General features: G+C 42.0%; 1 protein-coding gene across 1 annotated transcript in view; it reads left to right on the plus strand.

The window, feature by feature from the left end:
* Positions 1-16,224: 16,224 nt before the first annotated feature.
* Positions 16,225-26,784, plus strand: part of rpl38 (ribosomal protein L38) — a 53,097-nt gene continuing 42,537 nt past the window's right edge. Inside the window, exon 1 of the mRNA XM_061810076.1 lies at positions 16,225-16,235. The gene's annotated coding sequence lies outside the window, so the exon portion shown is untranslated. The remainder of the gene's footprint in view (positions 16,236-26,784) is intronic.

A 26,784-nucleotide genomic window follows, 5' to 3' on the forward strand; every position in this document is an offset into this window, starting at 1 on the left:
AACTCTAATGGCTGCAGATCACTTTTAAAGTCCACACGATCTCTGCCTTTAACGAGTCCGTCTTCGTGTATTGAACTACGTTCGTAAAGCCTGACTTCTGGCTGGTTGAAGTCGATGGCTGGACAACTGTAGGTGCGCATTAGGGATCGCAACCGGTTACAAATAACCGGTTGTAACCGGTTGTTGTTTTTTTTAAAACCAAAACCGTAATCGAACTTTCGAAATCGGTTAAAATTTTCAATCATTTCTTCCGGTTCTGGTACTCCACATTGCGCTATTTTTTCAACATCATTTCCACTTTTTTCAAATTTCGCTGTTAAGAGTAAAGTTGGACTCAAAAGAACATTAAGTGAAATCAAGGAATCAAATCAAACATGGCATCGAGGAAACGCTTGGTATACTTTCATGCCCTTTCTGAAAGTCCGAAAGAAGAATGTCAACGTTAAAACATTTTTACAAAAAAAAAAAATTAACTTACACGAGTGCTTTGTTGAAAGCCACATTCAACAAGCTTGTTTGTCAATATTGTGTACAAACTACCCCATTACCGCGGAGTAAATTAACGATCGATGGTGTAGCGCCGGAGAACAGGAGTCGGAGGCGGAGTGTCGGAAACAGGAACAAAACTTGTTTAACTGGCAGACATCAAAACACTACTCGCATAACGGGGGGAACTCTGTGAACTCGTCACTCCGGAAGAGCAACAACAAAAACAGTCCGTGCAGAACCCCGCACCCCAACTCGAGGTCCCGCGGGTGAATTATGTAAACACCACGATGGTACCGGTTTTAAAACCGGTTAATCGTTTTTTGTGCTACAACTGTTCGGTTAAAACCGGTTATGAAAGTAAGCGTTTTTTTTTTGCGATCCCTAGTGCGCATGCACTGCTAGTACCACTGCCTGAAGTTGATGCTTCACTATCTTGATATTTTAGAAACAGATTCATACCAACAGAAGATGAGAGAGTTTTCGCCAAATCAGCGTGTCTCCTGTTTTTCCGGTGCGACTCCAGCGCTTTGACACTCATCTTTTCAAGCTGGTAACTCTGCTTGCACAGATGGCAGTAAAACATGTGCCGATCTTTTGGATCTCGACGAACCCAGCTCCCAAACTCCTTACTTTCAACCCAAGCTTCTTGAAAAATGCACTTCCCCGTGATACAAGTTGGATCGATGAAAGAACTACGCTACGTCGTAACGAAGACGAAGTGAAATGCCTACTCACGGAAACAAACAATGGAATATCGACAAGATGGCAACTAGTTGTCAACACGGTGACTTCCGTTGACAATTTCCGGCTGATTTGGACGCCAGACGGATCGCCATTTATTTTTTACATAAAAGATTAATCTATTTTTTAGGGAGAATTTTGGCGGTAGAGGTCCTCCCTTTAATATTTTTTTTAATTTAAGGCCTTTTTAGGGGCTTGACCGGTTTTCGGGGATTTTAAGGACTTTTAGGAGCCCCTAAATGCACCTTCGAAAATTTAGGGGTTTTTAGGGACTTTCAGGGCCGCGTGCGAACCCTGAATGAAGATGCTGAGGTTCTCGCTCAGTGTGAACCGGTTGGATTGGATTAGAAAGGAGCTCATTAGAGGCACACCCAAAGTTGGATGTTTTGGAGACAAGCTTAGAGAGAGCAGATTTCAATGGTTTGGACATGTCCAGAGGCAAGAGAGTGAGTATATTGGTAGAACGGTGTGCTGAGGATGGAGCTGCCAGGCAAAAGAGCAAGAGGAAGACCAAAGAAATGGTGGATGGATGTTGTGAGGGAGGACATGAGGACAGTGGGTGTTAGAGAGGAGGATGCACAAGATAGGCTTAGATGGAAAAAGATGACGCGCTGTGGCAACCCTGAACGAGACAAGCCGAAAGAAAAAGAAGAATAAATTTTTGTCCCAAAAGTGCAACAAATTTCCGTCCGGCAAACTTTCAGTGATCAACTGGTTCTGGGCAGTGCGAATGTTTTTTTTATCTACGGGTATACTTTGTATTGCGTCGAGGCATAAATGTTTATGTCGACTAATTTTTGTGGTAATTTTTTTTCACAGCCCTACTTTAAACCCTAATTTAAAAACTTTGCCCGAAAGCCTGACCCTGTCTTGAAAACCTGCTTAGAAACATCTATGCCTATTTGAAACCTTTTGCAAGTATAGAACAATACACAAACCCCACTGTATGTTGCTTTTGCAGAGGTGACAGCTGGAGTATTGTATACAACTCTGTTAACTACTACCATGAGAGGGTTTTCCTCCTCTCCGGTATGTGGAAGAGGTGCGAGGGGACGATCAAGCCTCAGCAGCCACCTGTCTGCTGGACAAACACAAAAGTGGCAAATGTCAAACCGCCCGCCTTCTCCGCCCATTTTTTCCGCTGCCAAGCCAGACCGGGATGCGTGAGGTGAGTCGCCGTCACCCTGGGGGAGTCAGTGTTGTCTTTACTAATTTATCCCGAATAGCTGGCGGGTCCTCCCCCGGACTCCGCACTGCCGGCGCCTGTGCAGAGCATCTGTTGGAGATGCAGGCATGACGTTCTGCATCGGCGGTGGACTTCCAGTGTGATAACATCAAACACTGCCTCGCTCTCGCTGACAAAACTACACAACTCCACCGCACAACCTGGTCGTCACATCTGCTGCAGGAGGGACTCAATGACACAAATTGACTTGAACTCACTCTACTTGCTTTTCACCAAGCCAAGATGAAGTAGCATGTGGCACACTGACCTAAATTTTATGAAATTACAGTATACAGAATTTACACACATAAAAAGTATAAAAACACATACATGAAAAAAAATCTGATTATAACATACAAGTATGAAAAAGTTGTAATTTGACCATATTGTTTTTGTTTCTAATTTAACAACTAGTTAAATATAAGAAAAAGGTTCACATTTTCTGGAAAAAAAATGCTTTAATTTTTCATTTTTTTATGTATCTACCATAATTATGAGAACAAAGTTAGAATTGTTGTGTAATTGCATATTTCTATAAGGGAAAAAATCCATTATTAAATGAAAATGTTGGGAGGTCTAGAAAAAGTCTTTACTTGATTGTTTATTTTTTTATTCAATTATCAAAATATTGTGACAAAGTCAATTTTACAAGGAAAAAAATGTACAAAAAGTCAGAATGCAATAAAATAGGAATATATTGTAACATTGTCAATTTATGGGTTAGTTATTTCTTTTTTTAAAAAAAAAGTGAAATATAAACAAGTCAAATCAACAAATTTGAACTGAAATACATTCAAATAGAAAAGTAAAAGGGGACTTCTAAAGGTAATTATATTTTTTATTTGCTATGAAAATATAAAAATGCTACAAAAAAATATGTATTATGCTTACCAATTGTTTGCAATGAAATCTAAATATCATACCATCCATCCAGGAATCAGAAAATTATAACAAAGAAACAAACATGATCATAATTGTAATGCATACCGCTTACAGCTTCCTTTTCAAAGACGAAGACGCTTTACCATCACACACAACCATTCACTCCAATTGCACCCTGGTGGTGAGAAGCTACTTGTGCAGCCACAGCTGCCCCGGGGCCGTTTCACAGAAGTGTGGCTGCCATTCTGCACCTACGGCCCGACCGACCACCGCCGGAGATCCAACAACCACATTCATGCCTGCATCAAAGTCAGGCATGTGTACCACACATCACTGACTCCAATACAATCTCTCTTCTTTAAAAAGTACTTTGTCGGGTAAATAATTAAAATTTGAACAGAGCAAGCCTTCTTATTTTCACAATCTCTTTTGCTAGTTGTCACTCACTTCCCTCTTCCATATTGGCAATATCCTTTCCTAATGTGTCTTCTCCGCTAAACTCTTTACCAGTCTCATGTAACCCGACCAGGCCATTATTGCACTCGGGCGCCCACCCTGTAGGTCGTTCCCTTCCTGATGCAATTTTGCACTCTCCCTGTTTGCCAACCATTTCACTCAATAAAAAAAAAAAAAAAAAAAAAAAAACAGCCTGCATGTTTTTGTTGGGGGGGGTTTGTGTGTGTTAGTGTATTATTTTCACTTCATTTGCGTCGGTGTCTTCTTTGCGGGAAAATGCACCCGCCGTCCATGAGTGTGATTCATGAACGCTACCAACGCGGAGCAGCTGTTGGCCTTTGCCACACAGTCTGTCTATGAAATGTCATGCATGTGCCAAAGCTTGTAATCAGTCTGCGGGATTAGAATTGAAATTGTTTGTGTCTTTTGTCACTAATGCATTCCAAATAAGTGGCTGATGCGCTTAGCGACCTGCAGCTGGATAAAACATGCATGATGCCCTCAGAAAAGAAAGGTACTAAATATCCGCCTTATAGCAAATGTACTGAAAATTAAAAGGGCTTTTATGTAGAACAACCACTAAGCTTGAAGGTTTTGAAATACTTCAGTGTATAGACGCAGTATAGGTGAAATTCCAGGACAGAGAACCTATACAGAAGTAAAAAACATCTTTTTCAAAGATTCATTGCATCACTTTTCAAACTTTGTAATTGAACTCACAAAAATACATCAAGCATAAAATTTATTTTAAAAAACATGGATTGTAGTGTCTATGCATTACATAGTGTGATGCTTTGGTGTCTTGGTGTGATCTGTGGCTAACAGCAGCTCCCGGCGTAATGTGCTCATTGAGTGTTATTGTTCTTCTAGTGATAAATGATTGAAAAGTGCACCCGCGCCAAACAGTAGGAGAAGACTGAATTGTTCTTGAAAATTGTCAGTGATAAATTGTCAGACAGATATTGGATAGGCATTCCAACACCAGCTGCTAATAGCTATCAAAATCAAGGCTTTGTTGCTTTGACATGGAGAAAATCCTCAAAAGTCTGAAGAAGGAAATTACAACCAAAAACCATTCCGCCATTCATACGCTTCCAGGTATGGGAGCCGTGATACTCCCAATTTGCCGAAGCCAACCGTAACCTGAGTGGTGATATTTTTCACACAGAGCAGTGACAAGGGAAAAACTGAGGAAAACTTCACACATTGAGCAACACAGCCTCACATACATACTATAAATCTACACAGACTTATTCTCGCACGTATGGTTGACTTTGACAAAACAGCCTGACAGTATCACTTCCCACCCAAAGGAGTACATTTGGGGGTACAACTTTGTCTCCTGAGACTTCCAATGAGAAACTTGTGTAAGTCACATTTGCAGGGACAAAAGAAAATATCCTCCACACTTTCAGAAACTTTCAGATTATGTAACAGGCCATGTGTTGCATAAGCATGGCAGGAAAAAAGGGATGAAAAATATTTGTTTTTTTCTATCAAATCAAACGCCTTCAAGGCGTCAACCGAGAAGCATCTTAAGTCGCAAACGGCGCCACAAAAACAAAGCGATTGGACGGCCGTGATAACATCGCTGTCTAATGAGTTTCGCTGCATTTCGAGGTTTAACGCTGTCACACTTAAATTGAATATGAGGCACCTCATGACCACAAGACAGGATTAGGTCCTCAAATTAGCGTTCTCTGGGAAGCGAAATTTGTGACAATCAGCTGCACGCATGCTGCTTCCCCAAAACTTTATTACTATCTTTCAGCTGTCAATTATATATATCACATCTTTTTTTGTGCAGACACATTCCTATGTTTGAGTCGTTAAAATAAATCTGATCAAAGCCTCCGGTAGCTGGAATATATCCCAACAGGTCGTTGTGGGACTTTCAATATGACAACACGAGGCTCAAGCCATCAGCTAGCTCGCCAAGTAATCGAAGCGTCTCTTGGCCAACAGACAGGCGGTGGGCTCATCTACCTCTCCTCACTTGGTGTTTAGTGAATATGTGGCATCACAGAATAGATACTTTCGGGAAAGTTGCAGTTCTAAAGCCACAATGCTTTGCATTCCAACATGTTACAATAGCCTGAACAACACAACGCGTAACACTTGGGAACCTGAGCTACTCTAAAAATTGAGGCACCCGGGGAAGATGCATTTTTTTTTCCAGGCGTAAGCGGAGTTAGCTTGCTAACTGCATACTGTGGTGGTAAAAATGGGCCAAATATTTATGATTAAAAGGGCTCCTGTCATGAAATGGATGATTTTTAGTATGTTATTAATGAAAAACCGTCAGCCAATATGGGCCCATCCGTTTTTTCACCACAAAACATGATTTTGACGTATACAGCTTTTTGTAACTCCCGCCATGAAAATCCTCTCAAGGGATTTGTTTTCGAGAAGAAGCAGGAAGTGACGTGAACGTAAAGGACAGCGGCGCCCCCAAGTGGACTCGTTTGTTTCCATTAGTTTTACCTCCGGGAAGGTAGCTCGTTGTTCCTTCGTGTTAGCCAAAATCCCGGCTCATTGCATTGCTGGACATTGCTTGAACACTCGCGAGAATGGATTTAGCCTTCATAAGTTTGCAAGAGACCCGGTTCGTTGTGAAAAATGGATAGCACGGGTCCAGAGGACGAGAGCTTCGTGGGTTCCAAATAACAGGTAGGCAGTAATGCGCCCCGGCTCAACGGTGTTCAACAAGTACTGCCTTGAACATCCCCCTGAAAGCAGCACGGCTCGGCTCCATTATATGCCACCACGGCGCCGAAAATCAGCCACACCGGCTAAGGCGCCGCGTTCGGCGGTCACTGCTTCTGCGAAGGCTGCGCGTCGGGCTTTGCAGACGGGGGCGGCTCTGAAGAACCCAGCCAAGAATGCCTCACTCAGCAGCGTGCGCACATAAAGCACCCCGGCTCGACTGTGTTGCTCAGTACTGCGGCGTCTATGAACAACCCTCTAAAGCAGCACGGCTCGGCTCCGTCATAAGTCACACCGGTCGGCTGCGATGAGCCGCAATGTCTCATTTCGGCCGCGGAAGTGGATCGGACGGGGATGCGGTTTGGCCGTGATCACATGTCATCTGAAAATGGCTCGAAACAATAGTGTAATATCGCCCCGAGGGCTCGAAACAATAGTGTCACATTGCCCCGGTAACTTCACTCGGTTGTGTGGTGTTCTCCTTTTCAAAAAGAGCTTCCGTGTCAGAAGGAGCGCGTTTGTCTCCCATAGTTAGGGTGCACCGCGTGTTTTCATTGACGAATATCCGGGTGACGTCACGGACGGAGGATGCAGCCAATATGGCGACCACTTGGTTATCATGGAATGACACTTCTGCAACTTTGCGCATGGATGACGCCCTCTCCGCTCACATTTATTTTTTCATATGGACATTGAAGTGAATAATGTTACATGTATTTTTCATTACAATATCTATTTTAGAATGTTTATAGGGGTGACACTTGGGCTTTAAGTAACTGACAATTTTGCTGGTTAACCACTGGAAAAAGTTGAACACAATGTCTCAACAATTTCAACAGTTTTAAATACGATATAGGCTTTGCACGGCACGGTGGATCAGCTGGAAAGCGTTAGCCTCACAGTTCTGAGGTCCCGGGTTCAATCCTGGACCCGCCTGTGGGGAATTTGCATGTTCACTCTAAATTGGCCCTTGGTGTGATCGTGAGTGCGACTGTTTGTCTCTATGTGCCCTGTGATTTGATGGCAACCAGTTCAGGGTGTACTTTTTCTCCTACCCCTTGACAGCTTTTATAAGCTCCAGCGCTCCCCACGACCCTTGTGAGGATAAGGGGCTAAGAAAATGGATGGATGGATGGATGGATGGATGGATGGATGGATGGATGGATGGATGGATGGATGGAGGATGGATGGATGGATAGTCTTTGCAAGTTTTCAGCAATTATCTTTAAACGCGTATGATGACACGTAGGGACAAATCTCTGAATTCAAATTAAATTTGCAGTTCTCTACACGTTTGCACTCTCAATCACCATTCAGACTTTCGGGGATTATTTTTCATTGATGGAGCAAACATTTTACGAAGTTTGAAAACTATCCAAGTTGAGATGGCCAAGCGTCTTTGGTCAACATCGTACAATGTACAATTGAAATCGGACTTGTGTTGGTTCTATTGAGCGCCTGACAGTCTCATCTTTACTGTCAGTCTCATTAGCATAAATCAAGCGATGCCGCATCCAATGGTGGCCTATAATTATATTCTAATTAGTCATATTTGGCAAGCGAATGTCCGCTTGGCCACATCGCCTCTCTGGCACAAAGAATGTTTTCCTAATGCGCTCAAATGAGGAATTTTGTCCAAGCAAAACAACCGGACACCTCTCCTACGGTCGGAATGCGTCTCCATCTATCTGTAAAATACCAAAACATAGATGAATTCAAAATCTATATTTCTATATGTATGTTTGATACCATATTTATTCAAACCAATACGAGTACTCACTCGAGTACTGATACCAATACTCACTACTACTTCGGATACGTAAAATTTCAATGAACACAATGACAGATAATTTAGAAAAAAAAAGACCTTTTCTTCTTTCCGATGCAAATGATGATTCGCAAACGTGTCAAACTGCCACAGTGTAGTGCTAAGTATTGGTGAGGAGAACTTAAAGGTCAGATGAAAAAGATGTTATGTCAAAATTCGGAAAAAAATACTGAATATTTTTGCATGAATGTGAGGGGCGGAGGAGGAAGAGTGAAGCTCCAGGGAGAAGAGATAGCGAGGGTGGACGACTTCAAATACTTGGGGTCAAACAATCCAGAGCAATGAAGAGTGTGGTAAGGAAGTGAAGAAACAGGTCCAAGCGTGGTGGAACAGTTGGCGCAAGGTATCTGGTGTTCTATGTGACAGAAGGGTCTCTGCTAGGATGAAGGGCAAAGTTTAAAAAACAGTGGCCGGCCATGATGTACGGATTAGCACTGAAGAAACAACAGGAAGCAGAACTGGAGGTAGCAGAAAAAAAGATGTTGAGGTTCTCGCTCGGTGTGAGCAGGTTGTATAGGATTAGAAATGAGCTCATTACAGGGACAGCCAAAGTTGGATGTTTTGGAGACAAGCTTAGAGAGAGCGGACTTCGATGGTTTGCACATGTGCAGAGGCGAGAGAGGGAGTATATTGGTAGAACGGTGTGCTGAGGAAGGAGCTGCCAGGCAAAAAAGCAAGAGGAAGACCAAAGAAATAGTTGATGGATGTTGTTAGAGAGGACATGAAGATTGTGGGTGTTAGAGAGGAAGATGCACGAGATAGGCTTAGATGGAAAACGACAACACGCTGTGGCGACCCCTGACAGGACAAGCCGAAAGGAAAAGAAGAAGAATATGATGTTAAGTAATATATGCACATAAATTCCAGAATGTTTTCAGCTATGGTTTAACTAAAAATCATTTTTTTTATTACCGGTACTGAGCAGTCACGGAATATACCCGAAGCACAAGACACCAGGGTGTGGTTATTCTATTCACTCCAATGGCTTCCAGAAGTGGTATTGCAATTGACAAACACACTGTGCTACACTACACGCACTGGCGAGTAACATGTTGGAATATGAGGAGGATTACAACGTACAGCTGAACTTGGCATCATCAAACTGTACGTACAAGAGTGTGGAACCTGACAGTGACGGTTTAAATACTTGGGGGTCAAACGTCTCAACTGTAAATTGTAAACTGTCAAACTAAACGCACCCTTGAACCCACAAACCTTGTTTGCAATCATGAACCTTGATTTAAACCATATTTCAGACTTGAACCCCCTCATCCAGGCTTGAAACCTTTATTTGTAACCTGAACACAGAGTTAAATCTAATTAGAGACCCTATCCTTGTCTCGAAACCCTACTTTGAAGCAAACACAGAGTCAGAGTCATGTCTTCTCATGGGTTTGATGCGTTATCACTTGCTTTCGAGAAAAATCCACAGGATTGTGTTTCCAGCATTTGGTGCTTGCGCTTACTTTGAGCACTCAAACAAAGGGTAAAAATAAATACATCATCGGCTCAAACACCACGGCGGTGCTACAAGTGATGACTTGTCACCAATTATTCGGCGAAGATTGCAACACTGACGTGCCTGCGCTTGAACTACGCTCACTGCTAACACAAACGGCCGTTAGATGATGAGCGAGACAGAGAGAAAGAGAAATTATGGTTTGTCAACACTGTCATAGCGTATTATTAGGGCCCAAACAAAATTAACGGCAACAAAAATGTTCTCCTAACCTCTTGCTGACTTCCTGATGCACACACTGATGTTTTTTTTTTCCATTTCCCATTTGTGAAACTAGATGTTGCTGTGAGCTCCCTGCTGACACCTGACACGCACCCAATAAAACTTTTGCTTGAATTCACCATTAGGCCACTCGGCATTGGGGGTGGAGCGGGGCGTGACACTCCCACCTGTGGACCAGTATAAAAATGTCCATCTGGACGTCGGCTGCGTTCACCACAACAGGCAGAAGAAATGCTCCTGCTGGTTAATTAGCATACTGTCCAGCTGGCCGGCAAACGGCGAGATGGGATTCCCGCTGCGACACGTGGAATTCTGTTATCTGGCAACCAAGTGTTCCTCCGTCAAGGCTCTTAGAAGCAGCCATTCAGTCAAGTAATCGTAAGCTCTTTATAGCATTTACATTAAACGCGTGCCTTACAACACTGTGGATCATTTCTAGCCATTTTTTTTTTTATAACACGTTCATCGCTCACCCACGTTTTACTCACAGTGTCATGGAACAATTTTTTACTGTGGATTATTTCTAGTTTTTTTGCTTATTTTTATTAAGCAAAGTCGCAGCACTGGTAAACTGTCAAGAGAACCAATCACACAATCAGATGACACATTTTGCCTGAGTGTGACTAAGCAAAACATGAGCTACTTTTGGACTGTGGATTATTTCTAAACATTCTTTTTATTTCTAATCGGCAAAGTGGTTGATATGATGAAAAACTGAGGCGAAAAGAGAACATTTACAGTTGACCACATGTTACCTGCAAGCCTGTGTGTAAACCAGTGTGTTATTGACTACTTTTTGACTTCGTGGAATATGTGCATTTGGTTTGTTCATGGCTTGATGTTCATTGGTGAGACCTGCCTCAGCATGTCATCGACATTTTTTTTACTCTACAGATTATTTCTAGTCATTCTATTCATTCCTAATCTTCAAATTTACAGTAATTATGAATAGCTGGAGACTGACTGTATTAGTCATGTGAAATGTTCTATGTCCCATGTACCCATGCGTTATAGATATGTCGTAAACCTCTTTTTTTTAATCTTTCAATAACTTAAGGTTAGCCTCTTTATTTCCATTTTGTAAAAGTAAAGCACAAACCCAAATGGTCGCATTTTGCTCCGAAACCTTTCAAGAACTTGCGCATTCGCAAACAGTAGATCTGCCAGGTTTTTTCTTTTCTTTTTTTTTAACTAACTACATTTTAGCAATGTTCTACCTCTCACTTTCCCCCAGTTGTTAGCGATACTGTACAAATAAATAATCATTAACTGACATGACAACTTAATAAAGACGATGAATGCCAAAGAAGAAGAGGCAGGTCAAAGTTTGGGGAGTGAGGGCCAGATGACCAACGTGTTTGGCTGTCAAAGGATGAGGGTCTTGGGGTTGTCGCGTAACATATGGTTTTAATGAACAGTCGCAAGGAGGACTAGCAGTACTTACTTTCCCACTAATAAAAGATTTTATGCCGAGAGGTCATTCAGTTCGTTCGAATTTCTCAATCTTATCTGCGTCACTAAAGAAGATCTCTGACTACCTCTCCTCTCCAGCGCTAGTGTTGTCAACATTAAAAACATGTGTTCTCACAAGTAGTAAGGGTTGAGTGGCCTACGCAGTGTCAACCAACCAATGAGAGGAAAGGGACGGTAAAGCAAATCCAAAACTGGATCCAACAGAGGTCGCTGTTGTACTAAATCCATGTGAGAGACTACGTCTATGGCGATGTAGATAATCAAAATATGGGACCTTTAAGCAGTATAACTTTTTGTGGTGTCAAAACACAAAAAAAGTGAATTAAAACCATTTTAGTTTCTGTTTTCATTGTATATTTATCAGTAAGACGGTATAATGGGTTGAAATGTAAATATTTATATAAAAGTTGATTTACACTGTTCACCCCAACATATTCTGCTTGCGCCCCTAAAATTTGAAGTTCTGGGCAACTGTGCTCCAAGTGAGAAACGTTAGTCTGGAGTCTGGACTGTATTTATTTTGCGGTTGCTCGTAAAAAAAATCCACGAGCACACTCTCCGAATCCAGGTGTTGACCAGATTTCCATCATCATATCCTCAAAGCGCTTTGGAATTATGAAAAGAAAAATGCAGCGTTGGAGCCACATTTGTTTTGATTAATTGATTAATTAATGATTCTGTGGACGTGACTGACAAACGATCAGAAGGCTAGCTAGATGGCTCATTGATTACTATCGGCAGAGGCCTATTACAATGGAATAAAAACGATTGGATTAATCGATTTAACTATATCCTGCAATCTCTGAGCATGCTTTTGATGCTTGATTTACTAGAAAAAAAAACATTACACACATTGTACATTTACAACCCCGATTGGCTGAGAACTAGTTCAGGGTGCACCCCAACTCCCGCCCGAAGATAGCTGGGATAGGTTCTTGTGGCCCTTGCGAGGATAAGCAGTTTGGTTAATGGATGGATGGATGGACGGTACAGAGAATGAATGAATGTCATGTTTGAATATCACATGACCAGATAGTCAACCAGAGGTGTTGGCTGTACGAAGAGGAAGAGGTGAAAAAAACTGAACATTTGTGGCTATTTTTCAAACATCAATAAAACTGTAATCTTTGGAAATTTCAAAAAGAAACGTTATTATTACTCAATTTAGTTACACATTTTCTCCCTGTAATGTAATGCATTAAAATACGATTTGTAATTCATCCATCCATCCATTTTCTTTGCCGCTTATCCTCACGAGGGTCTCGGGGAGTGCTGGAGCCAATCCCAGCTGTCAATGGGCAGGAGGCGGGGCACACCCTGAACTGGTTGCTAGCCAATCGCAGGGCACATAGAGGCAAAGCAGCCACACTCACAATCACACCTAGGGGCAATTTAGAGTGTCCAATTAATGGATGGGATGTGGGACGAAAGCGGAGTGTCCGAGGGAGAACTTGCAAACTTCAATAGGCGGGGCCGGGATCAAACCCAGATCCTCTGAACTGTGAAGCCAACGCTTTAGCCGGTGAACCACCATGGCATAATTCAATCATATAATATTGCTAGATGTAATTAGTTATTACCCACCATTGGTAATTAGTAATAACAATACAATGCACACGAGAAATTTACAGATTCATTGGTGTTTCTCCAGGATTCAACAGGAGACAGTGGACTGACTGACGTGAGTTGCATCTATAATGTATTAAGAGCTCCCCACTGGCATTTCTGCACAAATGTTGCACTTAATCCACCGTAATGGCACTGAGCCTTCACAGCATCCGAAGGCCTCAAGTCAGTCAAACAGCTAGCGTGGTGACGGCGCGCCTCGCTCACGATGGCACGTCCCAGCACGGACACAAACATCTCCCGGCCATCACGCCAATATTTTGCCAACTAATCTCCCTTATCGCCTCTCCACCCACCTCTCCACCTGAGCGCTAATAGCATCGAGTGCTTCTTATCTACGGTGTGAGCGTCAATACGCTGCTCCCGGAAGATGAGTGGGGAGTTTGGAGTGCACTGGTGTGCAGCCCCTCCAACGGCCCAGGCCTGGGAAGGGTACAGATGACCTTGACCGCGACTACCTAGGTTTTTTTTTTTTTCCCCCAGTTTTGCATATAAATCACTCCAGCAAACTTGTCAAGCATAAAAGCAGGCTAGATTTTTTTATTTTAGAAGAAGACAGGGTGTAGCTGAGGTGCATTTTGGATGTTATTTTGTTCAAACTGACTTGCCACACAGCGATAAAACCATGCAAATGTATTGTTTTGTTATTGGTTTTTTTTTAAGCACTACTTCATACCGGTCAGTAATGGTGTAGTGGTACACTCGCCTGGCTTTGGTGCGGGCAGCGTGTGATCAATTCCTGCTCAGTGATGGTGTCGATATCTGCCCTGCGACTGACTGACGACCAGTTCAGGGTGTAGTCTGCCATTCTCCCAAAGCTAACTGGGATAGGCTCCAGCTTTCACTTAACCCATGCGAGGATAAGCGGCTTGGATACCGGGGCAGCACGGTGGATCAGCTGCTAAAGCGTTGGCCCCACACTTCTGAGGACCTGGGTTCAATCCCGGCCCCGCCTGTGTGGAGTTTGCATGTTCTTCCCGTGGCTGCGTGAGTTTTCTCCGGGCACTCCGGTTTCATCCCACTTCCCAAAAACACTCTTGGACACTCTAAATTGCCCCGAGGTGTGATTGTGAGTGTCTGTGTCCCCTGCGATTGGCTGGCAACCAGTTCAAGGTGTACCCCGCCTCCTGCCTGAGCCTTGTGAGGATAAGCGGCAAAGAAAATGGATGGATGGATCAGTCATACCATATGCACAATGCATGCAGTTTACTCAGATTTGTTCTTGCCGCACTCCTGTAAGACCATTCAAATGTGCAGTTTGTTTTTTTTCTTTGATTGAATTGATGAGTTTAACTGCATCTTCAATGAGTTGTTTAAGAAACAACCGGTGCCGGCAACGAGGTGCTCTCCAGTGACCACACCAGCCCAAAGCCAAGGTCTACACCAGTGGTCTCAAACTCAATTTACCTTGGGGCCGCTGAAGGCAGAGTCTGGCTGAGGCTGGGCCACAGCACATGCACGCTCGTCCAATTTAAATTACAAAAAAAAAAAAAAAAAATCCAATCTTCTCAAACGTCTTATTTTTAACACAAAATAAGATAAGTTGCAGGTGTAAACAAGTTGTGTGCAAAACTACTATTAAAACTCTCCTGCTGTAACTTTCACTTATTGATAAATGTTTCTCTGCTTCCATCAAGGCCAGTTGATGCCATGCCCCCGAGAGCCATATACCACACCGTGATTGGTGGGTTCGTCAGCCTTGCACACAACACTGTAGAAGTGCCATTCATATAAAACTTGAGGGCCGCACTCACAAACTTTCATATTAACGTGGGGGGAGGTCACAAAATATCTCACTTTAGCCCACACTTTAAAAGAATTCCCCCTAAGATCCTTATCACATCTTTTCTCTAAAAGCCCAAATTGGCCTCACAAGCAATCCAGCGTTTAAAATAAAACATTAAGCATTTGTCAATGTATGTGCTTGCCTATCTACAAATGGCAGCCTGTTTGTCCCGCCACCAAATCCGCCCCCCCCCCCCCTTCCAGTTACCCACCTCGGAGAGCATGTTTAACTGCTCATCCGTATGCACGCTTCCTGCCAAAACGCACATCAAGCGGCATGAACGACGAGCCGTCGCTTGCCAGTATTACAGTAGATGTTTGCTTCTCGGCGATATTGGGAAGAACTTTTACAGCGTCGGGCCCGGGAATACCAGGGCAGGAGATGAAAGGCAGGACGGAAGTGACGACGGGAGGTGCTCCGGGGATGCGCGTGGAGGCAAAAACATGGGCAATAGACTCAGGATGTTTGTGTGTCTCGTGCTATAGTCCTCCATCGCACTTCCTTCACTCCCAACCTCTTCTTCAAATCCCAAGGTTGTGACATTGCCACGCGGCGTTCTGGCTCGTCTGCACGGCCATTAGTCACAGCTGCTTCCTCCCGCCATCTGGCCGAGTGATGTTGGTGAGCCAGCGCATCCCAACCGCCACCCCGCCCAACATCCCCACCTCACAGACACACACACAAACGAAGCCTGCCTGCAAGACAATTTAGACATTCATGAGAGGAGGGAACTCAAAGGAACTGTCAACACTTCTTTGCTGCTCGGTTCCAACAATTGGAGCCATGGCCATGCAACAGTAAACATGACACAATAAGGACAATAATAATAAAGAATGTCACTTTTATCCATTTGTTCATTATTTACCTCGAAATGAAGATCCATAAGAAATTGTGGATGCTCTTAGAAGTAAATGTCAATCAAGCCCAGACTTGCTCCAGTTTAGACACTTTTCAATTCAGATTCAAATTTCTTTACACAGGTTGTTGGTTAAATCATGTAACTTTCATACTTTAGCATCCTTTTTAACATTTTCCAAAATTCCATGTCTTTTGTGCATTTCTTTTACAGAAGTTGTAAATAATTAACCTATCTTATATGTTTTTGGAATGTATGTTGTATGTATGGCGTATGTTTCTCATTTATTTGATGCACTTTGTCTTTTGTATTATTTTTTATTGATTTGCACTTCATAAAGTAAGATATTTTAAATTTCACTTCCCGTGTATGTATTTTTTTAATTATTCTTTGTGCTTTTTAATATTATGTATTATTTCCTTGTCTCAAAATTTTCATTGCATTTCTATTAAATGTGTTTTTAGAGTCTATACTTTGTAGTTTAATTTTTTCAAATTTTTTTGCTTTTTTAAATCTTCACACTTGTGTTATTCTAACCATTTTTCACACTTTTTTCTTTTGGCCATTCATCTCATTTGACACTTATTTTTCTATTGGATCTAATTTTCTTCTCATCTCGTATAATGTAATTGGTGAATTTTTGATGGATTTTTTTCCTGTATTTATGGATCTTATCTTTCTTATATTAATGTTGTGTTTTATGAATTCTCTTCTAAGTCACTGACGCAGCACCTGGAAATGAAGCTTCATAATAAATGTGGATGCTATTAGAAGTAAATGTCAATCAACCCCAGATTTGTTCCAGTTTGGACCCTTTTCAATTCAGATTCAAATTTCTTTACACGGGTCGATGGTTAAATCATGTAACTTTCATATTTTAGCAGTCTTTTAACATTTTCCAAAATTCTGTCTTTTGTGTATTTATTTTACAGAAATTGTAAATAATAAACCTATCTTACATGTTTTTTGGAATCTTGGAGGAATCCGGAGTATGTTTCTCATTTATTTGCTGCACTTTATCTTTTGTATTATTTTTTTATTGATTTGCACTTCATAAAACAAGATATTTTAAATTTCACTTCCCATTTATGTATTTTTTGTGCTTTTTAATATTCTGTATTATTTCCCTGTCTCAAAATTTTCATTGCATGTTTATTAAAATTGTTTTCAGAGTTTTATTCTTTGTAGTTTAATTTTTTCAAATTGTTTTGCTTTTTTAAATCTTCACACTTGTGTTATTCTAACCATTTTTTACCCTTTTTTTCTTTTGGCCATTTATCTCATTTGACACTTATTTTTCTATTGGATGTAATTTTCTTCTCATCTCGGATAATGCGCAATTGGTGAATTTTTGATGGATTTTTTTCCCTGTATTTGTGGATTTTATGTTTCTGATATTAATGTTGTATTTTATGAATTCTTTTCCAAGTCAATGACGCAGCACCAGTAAGGATTAATAAAGCAATGAATAAACATTCTTTACAACAGCAAAAGCAGGTTGCTTTAATACGAATGAAGACGTATGGGACTAATCAAGTGTGCTGCTCCTTCCGCACGCGCTAATAAAGCTGTCGTCCTTTTAATTAGAGCGTGTTTCAAGCAGCTGTTTAATAGACTCCCTTTTACACCTCACTTTAGTCCAAGCATCAGCCAACAAATCCTGTTGCTGTCGTATTCTTTTGCGACCTTCACCAGGGCAGTGATGTTTTCACAGGCAAGTGAGTTTTAGGGCCCCAAAATGGCCACTGAAGAAACAAATCCAGATATTACTCAACAGTTTTTGCTGCTGTTCATCCTTCCAGCCCTTCTTTATTCAGCAGACAGTATGGAGACTGAATGAAAAGCTGTTTTAACCGACCTTCTTTAGCCACCAAACCTTCTTGAGTGATACAGCAGCCATTACCACTCTTAAACCATTAGTCAGCAGAATCATTGAGACCAAACAGAATCAAGAGCCTTCACAACTGCCACTTTTTTAACCGTCAAACTCAATTAAAAAGAATAAATCATCCAACTACCCCTTGTTTACCCAGTAGAATAGTTGTGATGAATCACCAGCTTTTGCAACCACCGCTTTCTTTAGCCGGCACAATAGCTGAAAAAGTATCAACGCAGTTACGACCGCCATTTCTCTCGAGCACAGACTAGTTGAGACCCAATTAAGAATTATTAACATCTTCATCTCTTCTTTAACAGCAGTTCACACTGACTTAACAGCTCCTTCAACCACTACATATTTGGCCAACGGATTTGCTGAGATGAAATCAACAGTGATTATAACGCCTACTCCTTGAGCAGGCAGAAGACTGAATTTAATTTATTGAGACTGAATTAACAGCTGTTATAAGCACTTCCTTAAAGGTCAAGTGTCGTCAAACGGATGATTTTTGCTATACTATTAATGAAAAACCCACAGCCATTATGGTCCCATCTGTTTTTTTTTTTCCACCACAAAACATGATTTTGACGTATACATCTTTTTGTAACTCCCGCCATTAAAATCCTCTCAGGGATTTGTTTTTGAGAAGAAGCAGGAAGTGATGTAAAGGACAGTGGCACTCCCTCATGGACTCGTTTGTTTCCATTAGTTTTACCTCCGGGAACGTAGCTCGTTGTTCCTTCGGGTTAGCCAAAATGCCGACTCTGCTGGACATTGCTTGAACACTCGGGAGAATGGAATTACCCTTCATAAGTTTGAAAGAGACCCTGTTCGTAGTGCAAAATGGATTGGACAGGTGCAGAGGACGAGAGCTTCGTGGGTTCCAAATAACAGGTAGGTGTGTATAGAGCTACTAAAAAAAAAATAATAGTTTGGGGCGGACCACGTAATCGGTCTCTCTCATAACGTAGCAAAAGATCCGCATATGAAATGTGTTGATGTGCGCATACAGCTACTAAAAAAATAATAGTTTGGGGCGGACCACGTAATCGGTCTCTCTCATAACGTAACAAAAGATCCGCGTATGAATTATGTCTATGTGCGCGTCGTCCAGCCAACAATGTCTGGATAGTGTTCATCGCGTACTGCAGCGACTTTGAACATACCCCTGAAAGCAACATAGCTCGGCTCCACCTCCTCGTTATATGCCACCACGGGCGCCGAAACTCAGCCACACCGGCTGAGGCGCCGCGTTCGGCGGTCACAGCTTCGGGCTTTGCGAAGGGGGCGGCTCTGAAGAAGCCAGCCGAGAATGCGTTACTCAATCGCGTGCGCGCATAAAGCTCCCCGGCTCGACTGCGCGCACCCCCCTAATAGCGGCACCGCTCGGCTTTGTCATAAGCCACACCGGCCGGCTGCAATGAGCCGCGATGGCTCATCTCCGTTGCGGGAGTGGATCGGACGGGATGCGATTTGGCCAAGATCGGATATCGTCTGTATATGGCTCGAAACAATAGTGTAATATTGTCCTGAGGGCTCGAAACAATAGTCTAATATTGCCCCGGTAACTTCACTCGGTTGTGTGGTGTAGTCCTTCTCAAAAAGAGCTTCGGTGTCAGAAGGGGCGTCAGAAAAATGCGAATATCTGTTGTTCGGCTTCCATAGTAGCAGGCACTGCACGTTTTTAACGGCGGAAGTGACGATGACGTCAAGGACAGAGGACGCGACTGATATGGCGACCACATGGATGTCGAGGGACACTCAATTGCGCAACTTTGTGCATGGATGACGTCCTCTCCGCTCACTTTTTTTTTTCCCGTATAAACATTGAAGTGAATACTGTTATATGTATTTTTCATTACAATATCTATTTTAGAATGTTTATAGGGATGTCAGTCCCACTCTCCATTAACCAGCAACAACGACAGTAGTTTGTAATTAATTAACAGCAATTACAATCACTTCTACTTTGCCCAACAGGCTTTACAACCAGACTCGTCGAGGCGAAATCCAAAGCCTTGACAAACTATACTTTAGCCAACAGATTTTAGTGAGAATTAATCAGCAACTGTCAGTTTGAACATTGTTGGGTCTTCCTCCAATCGTTCTTCCCATTACAGAACAAAGCCATAATTACGTGCGGCACGCTTGGGTTTGTCATCTCCAGCCGTCAGTCTTCATTCACTCGACCATGCCGTGTCCTTGTTTCATTACAGCTGCATTGCAGGGCTTAACCCCTTTTAATACCCAGGTGGAGTTTGAAAAGGTGGAAGAGGAGAAGGGTGGAGGGTTACAGGTGGGGTGTGTGGTGCAAGGGGAGGGGGGCGGCAATGGAGAGAATTCATTAGTCAGACCCCTAGACTGGCCCTACGCCACGCACATTCCATCTCTCCGCCTGTGAAATAAGAGCCTCTGCCCGGCCCGCACATCCACTGTGACCCCATTATGCCGCCTCATATACAAGCCTGAGCTTCTCTAAAGACAAATAAAATCACATTACTGTCGTGCACGCACACACTGACACACAATTCTACACACCTTTGCTGGCACCGGATGACATTCCAGAGCTGCATTTGTTAAAAGAGGGAATTCGCAGGCCTTTTTTTACAGGACTTTCATTCCTTTGTGTATGTGAGTGGGTGTGCTTTAAATTGATGTGGCCCAGGTTGTAGTGTGTGAGTGAGCATGCACACAGGAGGAACCGCCAAAGCATCAGGTGATGGAACACTCGAAATCTAAATCTGAGCATGACCGTCTTAAATTTAATTGGACTCGAGGGCCGGATATGGTCATGCCCCATGAATTCCGACTGGAAACTACAGGGAGAAATGCCCACCTCACAAAAATAAAAAAATGAAAGGATGGTGTTGTATAAAATTGATCCCACATTTGCTGCAGCACTCAAAATTGTCATCTGAATAATAATAATCTTTTTTTTTATTATAAAATCCTTAAATATAATCTATGGAACCATCTTTAAGCAGCAAAATAGTTGATACTGAATCATATAGACAACTAACTCATCTAATAATTGACCTCTTCAGGCAACAAACTCAATCAGAAGCCATCAACATCTTGAATTTTCCTGAATGAACATTAGGCTGGTATTAAGCTTATGTTGATTCTGATCCCCGATCCATAACGTAATTTTTCCATCTCGGCAACAATCGAAGAATGTTGTTTTGTTTCGTTTTTTCTTTTTCACAAAAAGAAAGTTGTTTCGTGATCACTGTATCCTTCATAGGAAGCTGTGATGACCACCTCTGCTTTAGCCAGCACACTAGTTGAGACCAAATTAACTAGCATTAGGACAACCACTTATTTAGTCAGTATACTAGTTAGTACCGAATCAATAGCCATTAAAACTCTCAGTTCTTTGAGACATCAATATAGAACTCGTGCACATACGTCATCAAATCATGTGACATTGCCATATTGCCGGTCCAACAAACCATTGTTGCAAGTTCATTCCGTTTAGAGGAAACAAAAATATATGTCTTATCGCACGACAGCCAGAGTTTTGTCCGATACCGTTAAACATTTCAAAAGTGATAATAAATGAAGGTACATGGAAAAATGAGAGACACTTGGCATAGAGGATCCATATTTAATGGCAAAAATGTTTTCGGCAATAAGAAATTGAACTGTTGATTCGCTTCCGCTTGTCCTGGACTACTGGATCTACACATGTATCTGGTGAGTAAGTCGGCGAGATTTACATGGAAAAGTTTGAAAGCGTATAAAAGTCTGGATGCAAACAAATACTTCGTTACTAGATCTGTTCTCAATCAAGAATAAATCCCACAAAGTGATGGATCCACTCGGAATTTTTCAATGCAAATACCAATATTTAAATAAATGACCCCTGGTTTTACACAAACTCGAATTCTTTAACTACGATTTGGGAAAAAAAATTGGGATGGGGGGAGTCTCCTCCGTACACGGAAGCGTATTGCGGCCACACATTAACCCCCGTAAACCTCTCTGTGACAGACCGTTTATTTTTTTTAAATACGCATTGTTCTCGAATGAGTCAACATGGCATTATAAATACTTCTTGATAATTCAAGATTGAGAAGAATAATTCCTACCTGAAATGAAGTTATTGCTACACAGGAGTGTGTATTTCGTGGGGCACCATCCATCCCATTTAATTGCCGAAATTCATCGATCTTTTCAGCTGGTATTCCATAGAATGATCTCTTTTAAGAACTGTCTCGTCTATTGGGACACAATGGTTCTCAGCCATTGGGAAAAGTGTGCTCCGGTTCAGCAGACTCCCGAGCAGCTTTGTTTGACCGGCAACTCATCGATCTTTTCTGGTCTTTTCATCTAGTATTCTATAGAATGATATCTTTGAAGAACTGTTTCATCTATTGTGACAACCAACAGCACAATAGGTCTCGGGCAATTTGAAAAATCTGCTCCAGTTCAACGACTCCAGCACTGCCAAGCAGCTCGGTTTGACTGGCAATATGGTGCCGTGCAAACTGTGACGTAACGTGCACGAGGTCTATAGACGGGCATTAAGGAACAGCCGTCACAATCAGTGCTTCTGTACCCAGTAGACTAGTAAAGAACAACTCAACAGCCATCACAACAACCACAACTTCTATAGCCAGTAGAATAGCTGGGATTAAATCACTCACAGTTACACACAGCAGACTTGTTCAGGCTAAATCGACAGGGGTAAAGACAACCACTCCTTTAGCCAGCATTCTAGTTGACATTTGACTCTATAGATATTACAACTACTAGCAGGCGAGTTGACACAGTATCAACCACAACTTCTTCAGTTTCTTCTTCTTTTTTCTTTTAGTATTTTAAGCAGTTGTTGGGTTTTTTTTTTCATCATGGGACTTGCAGGCCTTTGGAATGATCACTTTCAAGTCACCACAGACTTTTTTTTCCTCCGTTTAAATTGCTCACAATAGCTCGGGCACAGATTGAACACATTTTTCTCCATTTTTCTTTTTTTTTTTTGTGATATGGGGGTGAGGGGTGGTGGCGCTGGGGCGGGGACACCCGAGCTACTGTGTGCGTTTAGCGCATCCTCGCAAGAATACTAAACAGCACTTTCGAGCTCTCTGGGCTTAATCTATGAAGCTGCCATGGGCCTGGGGAGGGAGCCACAAAGTGGCCCAAAGAGAAGGAGTAGTGTATTTATGTAACCTTTACACACCCATTGCACACGCTCACTGACACACACGCAGAGCACCTGTTCAGTACATCATGCATTGTGCTGCCACCTGTGAGGAAGAGAAAGAAAGAAGTGGTGGCAATTGTTTTTCCCCGCAGTTTTAAGATGCACCACAGAAATTTGTGAGTCAATGTGATGTCCTCTACAAAGAAATGATCTATATGCATCCACACTGCATTGCCAATGCAACTCTATAAATCCTATCAGCCGCTCCGCAACCCCAAGGGGCTGATGATTCCGGGGTGGGGTGCACAGGCAACGAAGAGCTCTCTGTTGACATTATGTGGGTATTTTTCAGTCCCACCATGACAAGAACAGTGTTTGTCACTTGGCAACTGCTGTAAAAAGATGTTGAGGACATGTTATCGGTGCAAAACAAAATGTTAATGATCTATTAATAAATTTAACTCGACTTATTGTCTTGAAGTCTCAGGCTGTATTTAATCGCTGCAGCACCCACTTTCCCATTTGCCCCCAAAAAGTAATGATTTATAAAATCGTGAAAACATTCATCTATTAATAAACATCTTTAGCCGATAGACTAATTGAGATGGTATCAATAGCCATAACAACCATGTCTGCTTTACCCAACAGGCATTAGAGAAACCTATGCTTTAGCTAACAGCTGTTGCAACCTCTACTTCTTTAGCCAGCAAACTTTATCAAGACTAACTCAACAATTGTTTCAACCACTTCTGCTTTAGCCAATAGGCATCACAACCAATACTGCTTTTGCCAGCAGACTAATTGCGATTAAAACAACAAGCGTTTCAACAACTATTACAGTTTTTAGCAGCTGTACCCTCATCAATCTATACCTCTTAAGCCAGCACACGAGTTGAGACTGTATTGACAGTTGTTATGATCAGGTGTTCTGTAGCTGTGTACTTGGGGTCACTGTGATAGACCTTACATGTTGCATTCTGCATATCCGGTCTGTACAACTGCTCCTCTTTCTTCCAAGGAACAAGCTACAAGGACAATGCTTGGTGTCTCCTAGTATATATGAGAGCAATATAGAAAAGTTTACTATTAGATCAAATTAGACTGTGCAGTGTGTACCTAATAAGGCGTCCTGTGGGCGTATGGAAAAGCAACAACGCAACGACAGGGAAGATAAGCAGCAGCCTTGCATCCCAAAATAATCACAAGAGCTCAAGTGGAGATGTGAGTGATGCCCCTTGTGTCACCCAAATTCAATCCCGCACATTTTCCAATCAACTTCCTCCTTTAAAGATGTGACGAGATTTCCCGTCTTGCAATTTTGGGAGATGGAGATTGTCGCCGGCGGAAGGTGCAGCGGCGAGGCGGTCGCCGAGCAATTTCAGGGGCGGTAATTGAAACTGGCATACGGGGAGGTGGCGCTAATCCCAAAACTGACTCAGGCTAAAAGGCCACATTGTGTTTAATGTGACAGGCATTTTAATCAGCCTGGAAATATACATTAGCATAATTATTAAAGACAGCAACATCAATTCTAGCCCGCTATCAAAGTGCCACTGCAGTTTTGTCATATTGCTCCATTTTCCTATCAGATTGGCCATAAATTTATGTGAATTACGAAGAGTAGCGTTTCATAAAAGTCTGATGCTGCTTTGAACACTCTCAAGGCAAATATGTGATTATGAGCTGCATTATCGCCATGATCTGAGTCGCTGCTCTTGCTGTCAGCGCTTAGTCTACCTATTGATCACTACAGCCAGCACCACTGATTAGTTGGTTCTGTCAAAAGGTTTTCATGCAGACATTGGATGTGCTGAGGCTTCAAAGTCTGTATTGAGGCTTTGTTAAATCAGGGAGGAGCCACAAACCATGATGCCCAAAGCCTTTTGACTGCTTGGGAAGTGGTTATGATTTTGCAGCGAGGTTTGACTGCATTATAAACCCCTCAGGCTTCATTCAAAATGTGGGTTTTTTGATACAGAGTTCCAGTCAGTTCTGCTTGGAAAGAGTTTTGACAGTGTGGATGCGAGAGTTTGGCTAGAGTTTATAGAGTTTGAAGATAGTTTAGACAGTTCAGAAGGAGAGAAAGCAAGACAGTTCGAAAATTTAGGATTGTCAAGGGAGAAGATAGGTAAGACAGAAGCAGTTAGCAAGAGGATTTTTTTCCCCTGTTGGAACATTTGCATTTGGTAACTCCTAAATAGGTAAGCTAAATCTAACATTATTTCAGATACATTAGGTTTACTGATTAAGAACTGTATTTTTCAGTGTTTCTTGTTAGACCCATTTTTAAAGTCGACGTGTTGCTGTTCAGTAGATTATTGTTAAAGTAACACATATTCAGTGCCTTCTTCCGAGTTCCACAAAAACCTTAACTGTCCTCTGACAATAGCCTTTTGGGATCATTTACACACACAGAATACATTCCAAAAATATACATACGTGATCATTCATATCAAGAAACTATGTGGTTCAGATTTTTTTGTGGTCATTGCTTACGTGATGATATTCAACCGGTCGTTGTTTGATTGATGAAGTGACTGATAATTTCATTTTTCAAACGGCTGTGGATGCAAGCAAGTGTTTGCCTTTACCCTCTAAACACAAACTCACTCTCATCATATATTCTCTGCCATCCCCAGTTGCCCCACCCCCTACCCTACTCGCTCATACAGTCAGAAATTGTAGAACAATTCACGTAACACAGCAGCAGCAGTAGGGTCCTTACTCGCTGAAATAATATATTTTAAAAAAAAAAAAAGAAATGACAGAGGAAAGAGGACGTGCTTTTTCAATCATGTAGTGTACTAAACTGCAGTTGTGTTACACACACTTGGTGCTTAAATTCTCTAAATTACTGTCTGTGAGGCAGTGAAGGTGTCTCCGTGTGATTCAAGATTAGATGATTGGGGTGGCGCATTCCGTCTGTCTATGGGTGCAGGATGAAGCGTTGAGTGAAAACACAATTTTGACATTATGAGGGGATGGGAATTTTTGTGCCCAAGCTGGGCCAAAACTAACCATTAATTTACACAATAAAAAAGCTTGTCAATTGATATTATTTCATTGTCAAAGCATACGTGACTGTGTGTTACTGGTGGCCATTTGCTGAATTCGCTAATCGATGACTGATGCCAGGATTAAGGCTGTTAATCAGCAAGCATTCAGCAGATGCCTTTTCAAATATGTTCTTGTTATTTTTGAGGACATTAATATTTCAGAAGTCACCATTATACACATCTTATTCAAAGTAAAACGTTTAAAGTTGGGCATTGAACCGGGACTAGCGTTCTGGTTCTTGTTCGAATTGATATATTTCAGTTCCCAGTTTCGATGGCTGACTTCCACCCACCGCGAAGAAGCGGCGAAAAACAACAAAGGAAAATGCACACAAAGACGTGCTTTTACACAATGGTGGTGACAGCGGACGAAGTGTCTTAACCTTGTTTAAATGAATGATCAGATGCCTCAGTGCAACACTAATAAGATTATATTGTGCAAAGGATTCTTTCATGCTGTGGAGTGTGTGATGCGCTTAGAGTCTCTGCCTACACAGCAAGTCACCTCTTAGCCAACTGGTTAAGTGAAACAATAAAATGCCTGCCTACATTGAGACAGCTAAAAAGGTAAACAGTTGGTTGCACTTTTGCACTGAAACTTTTTAGTGTTTATTTTACTCTTCAAACCAACAAAAGAGCCAATGATTGGGGTGGGAGGGCTTAACATGGACTTCAAACTTCAACTTTACATCACAATGAATCGTGACAAAAATCACACAAACATCTCAAAGTATCAAAAACACCAACCATGTGCCTCATCGGCTGGTACGGACAGGAATCAGTGTCTTTTAGCATTTGTTTCCATCAATTAAAAAAATAAAATAAAAACCACTGGCCCTAAAAACTGTCGGACACCTTCGTTTCCTCCCACACCCCAAAAACATGCATTAATTG

Source organism: Syngnathoides biaculeatus, chromosome 22 (genome assembly GCF_019802595.1).
Source record: "Syngnathoides biaculeatus isolate LvHL_M chromosome 22, ASM1980259v1, whole genome shotgun sequence".
Lineage (NCBI taxonomy): Eukaryota > Metazoa > Chordata > Actinopteri > Syngnathiformes > Syngnathidae > Syngnathoides > Syngnathoides biaculeatus.